We start from the raw sequence: 12,415 nt of genomic DNA, 5'->3' as shown, positions 1-12,415 counted from the left end.
GAAGGAACGAATACTTTTTCCAGCTATTGAATAATTCGAGAACGAAAGGGTTAACACGTTTGCTATCACTGACGCAGCATATGCGGTTCAGAATGTATTTTTGATGGTAGCGAATGTGTTAAGCGGCCTAAAATTTCCAATAAAATTTTTCACAGCGTTTAAACAATGAATTTTCGAGTGTATTATCGGACAATGCGAATTTTCCCTTGTCGCGCAAGCATTCCAAACAATTTCTGTTCGATAACAGGATCTTGAGAAATAGTCTGAAGAAAGAACGTGAGACGCTAGCTTTGGAAGTTGGAAAAACTGAGAATTGAGGAACTCGAGGTGAATTTGACGTAGAGAAGAGAGAGAGAGAGAGAGAGAGAAAGGAAAACAAGCGTCGCGTCGATTTGATCACGTTGTCAGCCGCTGTAACTTGGAAGTAGCAGCGAGTGCGCTTGGCGAGTGCAGCCGGGAATGCAATTGACTCTGCAACTTCCGGGTGCACGATGGTCCCGGACGGAAACAACTCGGTTCTTCGCTGGGCCACCCTTATTAGGGTCGCTCGTGGAGCACAAAAGCTCCGGTGAAAACTTTCCCGCGAGAATCGAGGAAACGTCGAGAGAAGTTTTCTACCAGACGAGCCGATTTTTAGTAACAATCTTGAAAATGCAACGCAATCCTTTCCTACGTCTCGAGAAAGATGTAACTAAGGAATTACAGCGACGTTTCTGATCGAACGGTGTTCAGGGAAATGGAATTTTTACAATTGACGTGCACAGAGGTGAGCGATGACTTGCTTCAACTTGGTTTCTTTGGAAAAATTTCATTCTTTCAGATCTTAGTATTCTTTAGTTTTAGACATGGTGTATGAAGTAGGAAAATGAAAGTTAGTTGTGTAAATTTATTAGAAATTTAGAGTTGGGTATTTTGACAAATGTCGATTGCATTTTTGCAGCACTTGCTTTCTTGTTAATTTTTCACGTTTCAGTTATTATTTCAGTAACACTGTTAGTAGCCATTGCATTTTCATCAGTGCGATAAATTATTCGTGGAATTTTATAGGTTTCGGTAGTTTCGTTAGAAAAACCTCTAATCTCCCTAAAAATCGCTGATCCAAAAAGGGTTAAGGTCATTGGAGAATAATTTCGAAACGATCCTATCGTTGTAAGGTCATTCGAGACCGTTTAATTGCGCAGTGACCCAGTTCGGAGACAGGTATCATACAATACGACGAAAAAATGAAAAAAAAAAAAAAAGATAGAAACGACTAAGTGTCCATGACAGGTTGCAGTCCGATTAACCTAATAACGACTAATTAAATTGGCGAAAGTTGAAACGTCGTGTGAGTAATCAGTCGGAGCAACCGGGCTGAAATTCGCAATCAGGATTGTCAAGCGTCGCATTCGGGACTGGTAATAGAATTCACCGGGATGCGCGGACTTAAAATTGATCCTGATTGTCCAACGTCACGAAACGCGATTGAATATCATGATGACACAGCCAACGCGCTTGCTGTCAACGTTCTATTCCATCCTCGGATATCCTCGTTTGTCGTGTCAATCGCGCTTTGTTTATCAAATTACCAGGGCATAATTAGACAAAGGTAGAAATAACGAAGTTGGGATGTTAATGGTTCGTTAAACACACTCGACAAACACAGCCTCTTTCTCTCTCTCTCTCCTTTGTCTTTACTTTCTCGGGTTTTCGGTAACCACGTTATCACCCTTGATATCGTCGCTTTAATTCTCATTTAATTAATAATTTTATTTGACGCAATTATGCGGTGCACGCAATATTTCGATGAAATTATTCTTTCCCCGATACCGTTAGTATTTCTTTGTATTTTTCGACGGTTTCAAATATTTTACAATAGCTTTTCATCGTTCCAACACAGTGACCACTGGCTACCCTCATTAATATTCTGGCTACATTACGAAATTACACGAGTCCAAGCTGTCTCTGTACTGCACACGTCCCTGGAAACGTGTTAGCTTGTTTTTCGAAGGCGTTTTCAAATGAAATTTACACACCGGCCTGTTCGTGTTTTTCGTAAAATCTCGTTAATTTCGCATAGGGAAAAGTATTTTATTTTATTGCATGCCGCAAATGGCGCGTTGATGGTACATACTGTTCTAACTCGTAGATTTATTTAAAAAATATAGTACTGGTTGATTCGTTGAAGTTTGCTATGAAACACGCTTGCTTTCCGCTTGTCACATGCTCACACATGAATTTCTTACAAAGTAACGCATAGCTTATATTCTAACGCATATCTTACAAGAGTAATTTTATTAAAATTATTTCGATAACTGTGTGTAACTAAATAGTGTAACTAAATGTATTCGTGAGAATCAGAGTGTAGTAAAGATACGCGTAGTCCTCAGCTTGGTATCCTTTTCCAAAATAGTAATTTTCTTTGGAAAAGAATACCAATTACCAGGTCCCACCACGAGGAGGTGACTACGCAAGGGACCCGACAAAAACAAGGGCCCTACTGGCAGCTCTCTATCTTCAGAGATACGCGTTTCTCATTCGTAGCACGTAAAACAAACGTTTTATTAAAAGAAATTCGTGTCTTTAAAATTGCGGGGTGTTTAAAAATTATGAATCGCGATTAGATTAAATTCAGAAGAATTCGCGATCACTCGGGAGAACCTAAGAGCCTTCGCGACGTATTTACTCGCGAGTATCGCGCGCTACTCGCGAGCAAGTTCGTCGTGAAAAATCTCGAAGGAACTGAGTGATAGAGTATTGAAATTTGATATCGATGATAGTGTAATGCAGAAGGGATTTTTATTAATTGTGCTACGAACGAGTCGCGTATCTCTGCAAGAGAGCGCGCACATGGTACTCGGTACAATTTTCTATCTTAGAATTACTTATTTTCGAACTTATTTTAGCTTATGGACTACTTAAAATTAAAACGCGAGTCTTAATTTCTAAACGCAAGACCTACCTAATTTCTAAACGCAATACCTACTTAATTTCTAAACGCAATACCTACTTAATTTCTAAACGCAATACCTACTTAATTTCTAATCGCAATACCTGCTTAATTTCTAAACGCAATTCTTAGCTTATTAGTATACTAAATATTTTTTAGAGATGAGAAGAATTTCCTGAGGCTTGTCGAAGTATTTTCACTATTGAAGATCTTCATATGAATCATACTTTCTATCATTTCAATAGAATATTTCTTTCCTTCAAGTTCACATGGCGAGATATATTGTGAATTTATATCATTCCTGATTCTGTGATTTATTCCTAATTTAAGAAAATGATTAATCTACCTGAACGAATATCCACATAAATCTGTAACTTCAAAAATTGGATAATTCGTAACAAAAGTACATTATAAATCAAATATTCTCGCTGAATATACTGAAATGAAATTTATAATATTAGCATCTCACTAATTAATTATCAAAAAATCGAATCATAAAGACTCACCATTCATAGACCTCACAGCTGGGTGCATCTGGCCTTCCTCTCAGATCCATGGAGCCTTCGGAATTTCCTCAGTGAGCCATTCGATTCCACAATTGGTCATCACAGCAATATGGATTTGAATGACCCTCTTAGACCCATGACATTTTTGAAATTGCCTCGGTAAACCACTCAAGTCTTCCCAGCTTTGAATTTTGGTCCCACAATTGGCCATCACAGTAATGTGGATTTGGTTGACCCTCTCAGACCCATGAAATTGCCTCAGTGACCCATTTGCGTCCTCTCTGCCTTGAATTTTGGTCCCATCAATGGTCATCATAGCGATATGGATTTGGCTGACCCTCTCAGACCCATGAAATTGCCTCAGTGACCCATTTGCGTCCTCTCTGCATTGAATTTTGGTCCCGTCAATGGTCATCATAGCGATATGGATTTGGTTGACCCTCTCAGACCCATGAAATTGCCTCAGTGACCCATTTGCGTCCTCTCTGCCTTGAATTTTGGTCCCATCAATGGTCATCATAGCGATATGGATTTGGCTGACCCTAGGTGACCCATGAAACTTTGGAAATTGCCTCAGTGACCCATTTGAGTCCTCTCTGCCTTGAATTTTGGTCCCATCAATGGTCATCATAGCGATATGGATTTGGCTGACCCTCTCAGACCCATGAAACTTTGGAAATTGCCTCAGTGACCCATTTATGTCCTTTCAGCCTTGAATTTCGATTCCACAATTGGCCATCACAGCGATATGGATTTAGTTGACCCTCTTAGACCCACGAAACTTTGGAAATTGCATCAGTGACCCGTTGTCGTCCTCTCAGCCTTGAATTTTGAGTCCACCAATTGTCACAATCCCAGACTTTCAGACCCTTGACCCAAGACCCACCAGACATAGAAATCTGCAAAGGGTGTCGAAAATAATGGGTAAACATTTGTTACGAAGATTGACTCTAAATTGAATTAACGCGGTATACTATTGGGATACTCTAATAATGGGAGGGCGTTTGCACCTTTAGTGCAGTAGAGTTCGGATGTGAACTCACATCCTTTGATTTCTTCTTCCAAGTTTTGGTAGTTCAGCTTCAAACATGCACATGCACACACATATATAACCAATCACCAACCCTAAAATTCGCTCACCATTCGCAGAATCGGCAGCTGGGCTCTGCAATGTCGATTTCGTTGCATCCTTCCTTCCTTCCTTCCTCTCAGATGGTCATCCTTCCTCCAAGCGTTGATTTTCCAAGACTCACAGACTCACAAATTGTGAGTCACTGTGGAATGGGCGACGCGAAAACCACTTCGAAACGCGATTTATTTAGAGTGGGAGAAACCGCGAATTTACTTTAGATTTTATTTTTCGACTAAACTTTCATAGAACGCGAATCAAAAATTAAACAAAAGAAAAATCGCGAAACTTTCTCGACTCTATTGGGAGGAATTATCAGATAAACGCGGAAAAAGAATCAAATATATATCGAACTAGGGACGAAGCTATTGTAACGTGCAACGCAATGACTCTAGTATTTATAAAAATTGAAAAATTCGCGTAAATGTCGACACTTGATTTTTAATTGCGAAACACTAGTGAGACGGTTGATTTAGGGGTTGCTCAGCTCATTTCTGAGCTAGCAATAGACAATACGACAAACTACTAAACCATATCGCCAGAAAAAAACCCAGTTTTGTCACTCACCAATCGCTGATTAGGCAGCTGGGCTCTGCAACGAAGATTTGGCTGCATTTCGTCCTTCCTTCCTCTCAGATTCGACAAGTATTTCGTGCTTCCTTCCTTCCGCGTTGATTTCCCAAGACTCACAGACTCACAAATTGTGAGTCTCTGTGGAATGGGCGACGCGAAAAGTACTTCGAAACGCGATTTATTCAAGTTTTATTTAGAATGGGAGAAATCGCGAATTTATTATATTTGTAATTTTTCAACGAAGCTAAATTTCGGTAGAAAAATTGAAGAAAAGTAAAACGCGAAATATAAAAGCAAAATAAGAAACCGTGAATTTATATCTTTCTCGATTTTGTAATGTAAGAAAATTCGCGACGATAATTGGGGAAAAGTATCAATTAAACGCGAAAAAATATTCAATATAAATCGAACTAGGGATGAAGCTACTATTGCAATGAAAATTGATCTTTTTCGAAAATAGATTATTAATTGCGATAAACTAGTGAGACGGTTTAATTAAGGGTGGGCATAGGGCAACGAGTACAGTGTACTCGTTGCAAATCAGCTCCAATACAATAATATATCAACAAACTACTAAACATGCAAACACATGCAAATCATGCAAATCCATGGATAGCTGTGGATTATTAGTACAGAAAATAGCACGTAATAGAACATATTCAAAATAATCGTTTAAAAATTGGAAAAATAAAAGAAATTAATGAAGCTGAAACGAAAAATTTCTAATTAAATTTCGATAGCTGAAACGGGAGAAAAGAAATTATTAAATTTAGAACCTGTAATAGAAAAAAGTAAGGAATAGGAAGCTGAAACGCCAAAAATTTTCATTAGCGAAACCTCAAACTCATTCGAATCAAGTTCCCAACCGACAAGATCGAACAACAACAAACAACAACAAACGATTCGAATAGAAACGTCTATTTACCTAAATTCTCAAAACAATTCCAAAATACTTCGATAGAAACGCGATATTCTAAATCGAACAGTAATTCCCTAACCACTCTCAATAATTCTAAACTTGATTTTACTTTACTGTCTGATAATAATTTTGTAATAAATGTTACTATTCCAAGTAGAATATTTAAAGACTGGTAGTAATTTCCAAATAAGTATGAATAATTCGAATAATGATTTGATTTAATAAAAATAAAATAAAATCAAGTTTGGAATAGAATATTTCAAGTGTAATAATAATTTTTAAAGTTTCAGAGTAAGGTAGAGTGTGTATAGGGTGGACATAGGCTAAGTAGCCCTCGACCACCTTATTCACATCTCAGAACCTTTAAGAGACTAATGTGCCGCGAAGTGTCTAGGGCCCAGTATAAAGGGTGAATGAGCTCCCGCGTCCTCGGCGGGTCCTTATATGCCTTCGGTACCCTCTCCCCAAAGTCATTAGCAAAATCGTCGGTTAGGTCAGGCGGGAAACCAACATTTCGCGCGGGAAACCAACATTTCGCGCGGGAAGTCGCTTATTTTTAGCGGGAAGTCGGTTACTTTCCGCGGGATACTTCCATTCCGTATTATTTATTAATTCTCACAATTTTGTTATAAACTTTTACTTGCGACAATTTTTTCTAACGCTATATAATATCGTTTATACATTTCTGCAACTGGTTCTGACGAACAACTACGTTTCACAGTGTTCTTATTACTTTCTCACCGTGAGACTAATTCCATAAACATTAAAAATCAAGTTGACCTGTGGTCATGGACTGACAAAATGGTCACAGTGAAGGTAGAATTATTACGTTAAGTAAGTTTTTATACGAACCAAAAGTTTATTCAACGTTTCCTCGTTGCAATACCATACTTTACTTTCTTGTAGAAGTTACAACGAAGCTTGTAGCGAATAACGTTCCTAATTGTAGATCTTTGTTATAAATTATGAAGTTTCTCAGTTTAACGAAATGAAATTGTGAATTCCTCGTTATTATAGAATTATTAAGATACGTGAAATATTCTTGTAACGATAATCCTGCAAGAAATAATCTTGTAAACAATTCTGAAATTTCTGTTTACATGTAACAATTATATCGTACGTTTTGCTGTGTAACGGCATTTCCTCTGTGCATTCTGCATTTAGAAATTATTCCATGGTAAAGCTGAAATCTAAGTACAAATGACGTTTCTGTATAATAAATTCCCCACCGACGTTTCTTCCTTTCGCGTTTGTCACCTCTGGCTCGTGTTGTCGTCGAATTAACCGAATTTTCGTCTGGCCAGTCGCGTTTCTCTCGCGGAAATTTCATGAATTTTTCCAGTGGATACGCAATCAGTTTGCGTTCTATCCCCGTGACACGTTCCGCGCGGTTCTTTTCCTCGGGATTAGCGCGACACAGTGCCGTCAGAATGTGTTATAACAACGGCGACGACGTCGACGTCCCGGTGCCGACGCCCTTTTCCTCTCCGGGCGTCGCGGCGACATTAAATAACGGCCAGTGTACGGTAGAAGCGACGCTGTTGTAATTACAACGAAACGCCGTAGTATCCTGTGAAACACCCTCCTTCCGCTCGCTGATAATACAAGTTAACATGGAACATTAAGGGAACCGAGAGAAACGTGTTACGCGACATTCTGAAATTCTACCGTCGCGATAAAACCACGAGATTTTCCCGCTATTAAGGCGCGATATTTCCTTCAACGAACCAGATGAAACGTGCTGGGAAAATGTTTTCGACTGCGTACTCTGGATATTTAGGAAATTCGTGAAAATGAAACGACGAGTGTTTTTATAGTGGAACATTTAATGCACGACTGTTATGAGGTGGTCAGTGGTGGATCGAGAGAGGAAGAAATAGTAAATATAGGATAAACGAAGCGGTGATAAGCTGGTTGAGAAATAAAAAGCGTGAGAAAGGAACGAAACCTAAACATGAATACGTGATGTATAGGGGAGAGTCGTGCAGTACCGGTCACTCTAAGTTTTTGTACTATAACTTGGGCTAATGTTGGTAAAAGTGAAATTTCGAAAAAGTAATTTGCAGTACAATGGGTGCTTAATAAAAGGGGACATATGGTTTTTCTTAAATTTTCTCATAAAGAAAAGTAATTGGTAGAAATAAAAAAGTTGTAATTTGCAGCTAACGAAAAATTGTCGTACCGGCCAGCATAGGTATACATATGATGATATTATATAGCGTTAGAAAAAATTGTCGCAAGTAAAAGTTTATAACAAAATTGTGAGAATTAATAAATAATACGGAATGGAAGTATCCCGCGGAAAGTAACCGACTTCCCGCTAAAAATAAGCGACTTCCCGCGCGAAATGTTGGTTTCCCGCGCGAAATGTTGGTTTCCCGCCTGACCTAACCGACGTTTTTGCTAATGACTTTGGGGAGAGGGTACCGAAGGCATATAAGGACCCGCCGAGGACGCGGGAGCTCATTAACCCTTTATACTGGGCCCTAGACACTTCGCGGCAAATTAGTCTCTTAAAGGTTCTGAGATGTGAATAAGGTGGTCGAGGGCTACTTAGCCTATGTCCACACTATACACACTCTACCTTACTCTGAAACTTTAAAAATTATTATTACATTTGAGATATTCTGTTCCAAACTTGATTTTATTTTATTTTATTTTTATTAAATCAAATCATTATTCGAATTATTCATACTTATTTGGAAATTACTACCGGACTTTAAATATTCTACTTGGAATAGTAACATTTATTACAAAATTATTATCAGACAGTAAAGTAAAATCAAGTTTAGAATTATCGAGAGTGGTTAGGGAATTACTGTTCGATTTAGAATATCGCGTTTCTGTGGCCAGCTACTTAGTTGATAGATTTTAAGGTCTAAGTGATAAATAGTGTGTGTAAAAATCGTTTCCATTATTTAGTGATCGATATTTTCTTGATCCGTACATTCGACATGAGCTCAATCATTGCAGCTATAAAAAATTACTTTTGTCGTATGGAACACGTCTTAGAACTGTGGTAATACTAGAAAAAAACAGAACGTCGCCGGAATACGTTGCTCAGGGCTATAGTATTTATTTGTTTTTCAACTAACAGTATAAGCGAGATCTAGCTTTGATCGGCAATGTACGTTGGCCGGTACTGCACGACTCCCCCCTATGTTTTGTTTATAATCTGCGAAATCTGTTGTATCATTTGAATCGTATCAGTTTCAATGTTTACGTTTACTAACTCCGGCGAAAACAATCGGTGCGAGGCGATAGCAGAGTCGTTTGTGTATTCGATGATTTTTAAATTTAAATTTCTGGAATACGAAGTTTCGTGTGAGATATTTTATTCCTTTGTTTCGACTTATGTTTTCATGGAGAATCGCCCTCTTTTCGGTTGTACTAATATTTCTGCTTCGCTCTGTTTGAAGATAGAGTTAATTTAAGTATTGAAATATTTTTTGAAACATTGAAATAGTTAATGCACGTTTAGTGTATGTATTTAAGGGCTGGAAATGAACGTTACTTGCACAGGTTATCGTGTTTAATATTTAATAACGTTCCATTTTAGACAAGATTCTCCACTCTCTTCTTATCTAATTTTAATCCTATGTTAATTAGTACTATTCCTTCTTCCGCGTCTTTTCTGAAATTCTCGGCGTAGTTTGTGGAAATTCTCGGTACCGTTACCTCGTTTCACCGGGAACGTTCGTTTATTTTCTCCAAACTGTTCCGAATATTCGTAATTAAACATCGCAATTCGTCCCGGCGAGTTTACGTGCTTTTTAAGCTTCCGCGGGAAACATCGTCTATTTTTCGTGGCAACCAGGAGGACACGTGCGATATACGTGTCCGAAATGTCCGATTGTGGATAGGGTACGGTCACGCTCGTCGATTTTCCACGCACGTAAAACACAGCGCGACATTAATTGACACTTGGCGTGGTTGTGTGCGGAAACGGAAATGGGTCGACGTTAAGTTGAACGTGGAATCTGCTCTAGCTCGCGGTAGAGAGGATCTAATGAAGTGTGACGAGGCGTTCCTTGGCGGAATTTTACTTTGAAAGGATACTTGGCAACGACGAAACACGTTGGAGTTAATATCGAATCGGCCTCTCTCTGTGTATTGTATGTACATTTTTCGATGTAGCAAACAATCGATGGAATTGCGCACGAACAAAGGGAGGAACGATTTAATAAAACCGAAATGGAAGGAACGGTACGTTGGAAGAGTGGCGAATTGGAGCGTGAAGAAGATCGCAGCCTGGTGAATTCCGTGGAAAATAACAAGTGAAGGCGTGTGTGTGTGGATCGAGATGTATATTCTACACATGGTGGATTCGTTTTCCAGGCTATCGCGAGGTTTCGTACCACGGGCTAAATACGGATCCCCGTGGCTTGAGATCTGCATCCAATACGCGGCTTAATTGTCGAACTCGCTCGAGACCGATCCTCCGCTTCCAGCTCCGGCGAAACTTGTTAGATTGAATTTAAATGCACTGATTTTCCGCGCTAACTAGTTGCCGTCTCAGCCACCGCCACCGATGGACCATTTTCGGGATTTCGCCGGTTCGATTTCGCGTGTTCGGCAAAGAAACACGATTGTTTATGGAAATTAGACGGGGGAGAGCGCGGAGGAGAATTGTGTGTCGAGGTAGGAACACGGTTAAACCACTTTATTTCCAATCTCTTCTGTTTCAATGTACCGGGATAATTTTTTTCTTCCTTCGTAATTGTAATCGTATCAGCTGTTCGAAATTTTTCGTACCACGGTGTTACAAATCGAGGATATATTTATTAATGAAAATTGAGTCCGGTGGCGGTGGTAGGTATAACGATTTCGAGGTGAAAAATGAAAGCCAGGCGAGAACTCTGTTCCCTCTTCTTAAATCCATCTAATTACCGGGGGATGATAAAAATCCCTCAGCAGCTCGGCCATTATCCTAAGCTTTCAAGAAGCTGAAGTTTCCAAGCCGTGTTACCGATCGATTATTATTGTACATAACGCGGCGGTCATTAACCCGCAGCATCGATGGTCCTGGATTACGTAACAGGGCACGATCGTAAACAGATTGTTTACCGCGTTTCACGTCGAAACTCAAGCTCGCCGTGGCGTGCTAATTAAATTTAATTCCACCGATAGAGAGAGAGAGAGAGAGAGGATCGGCCAGCGTTGTGTGACGTAAGTCTATTTCGTCGGATCGCTTGAGGCCAAGCTTAAAGCTCCCTGTCCCTTCCTCCCTCTCTCTCGAAATTTTCATGTCAACTTCCCCAAGAGACTCGTGTTAACCGGTAGAGGGAGGATTACGTTTGGATTTATGGAGACAATCATGGATTTGCGGCACAAGCTTGGAATTCCCCAGCTGGCCTCACTGTAAATTATCACCCACGCCATCATTTCGTGGCCTGAGGTTCGACGCGTCATTGTCCACGGTCTCTTATCTCGAACATACCGCCGATACACAATAGCTTCTCGGCCGTCGTTAATTAATTGCTCGTCGAACGAAAGTAATCGGTCCATTTCTCGATGCACGTTTATTAACTCCCGTGGCGATCGAACTACGGAGGTGAGCGGTGTTCCTCGGAGAAATTACTAGTTCCAGAAGTTATGGTATCAGTGTGAACACTAGTTGCCTCGATATCGAGAGGGAAATTGTGTAACTGAGAGAGAATATTTTTGAAGAATTTTCTTTTTCGGGGTGACAGGTGAGTGTTTTTTTGAGTGTTGAAGTGTCACGTGGAATTTCGGTGCGAAACTATTGGTAATCCAATTTTTCTCCGGACATTGTACAACTCCAATATACTTTTTCATCTGAAGATGTTGTCACGTGAAACGTAGAAGTGATAACAGTCCCTTCTCTCTGTAGCTAATCGCGAGGACAGCCTTTCATATTGCCTTCTCGCTGCCGCTGTCACGATCTCGTTAGAAATTCATGATCTTCACCCTTCGACTACCTTGCTACCCATCTCAAAACTCATATACACGCGCATGCATAAACGTCCGATACATATTCATGGTCCCACTGGTTTCGAAACATCCGTGTATCCCAGATTTATAGACGTCGAAGCATCCGAAACAACTGTATCGCGCGTAATTCCGTTTGAACTCTGGAGGAAAATTCGTCGAGGGTGTTTTTTTTTTCTTTTTTGTTTTTTAATCAACGAACAACACCGACGAGAAAAAGCCGCAGGAACGTTTATTTCGAACAACCAGCACGTTGTCGCGAAGTAGCCTGGAACTTGGTTCGCTCTTGTTGAAAACACACTGGCCTACTTCGAACTTCGTCTACACACTCGCTCGACTCGGTTTCGAGCACAGTTTCCTCCGTGTTTACAGCATTTTCAGGCCTCTCGACGTTTAATTCGCCGTTC

The sequence above is a fragment of the Habropoda laboriosa genome, unplaced genomic scaffold (genome assembly GCF_001263275.1).
Source record: "Habropoda laboriosa isolate 0110345459 unplaced genomic scaffold, ASM126327v1 scaffold15, whole genome shotgun sequence".
In the NCBI taxonomy this organism is placed as follows: domain Eukaryota; kingdom Metazoa; phylum Arthropoda; class Insecta; order Hymenoptera; family Apidae; genus Habropoda; species Habropoda laboriosa.
This window is presented reverse-complemented; position numbering follows the sequence as displayed.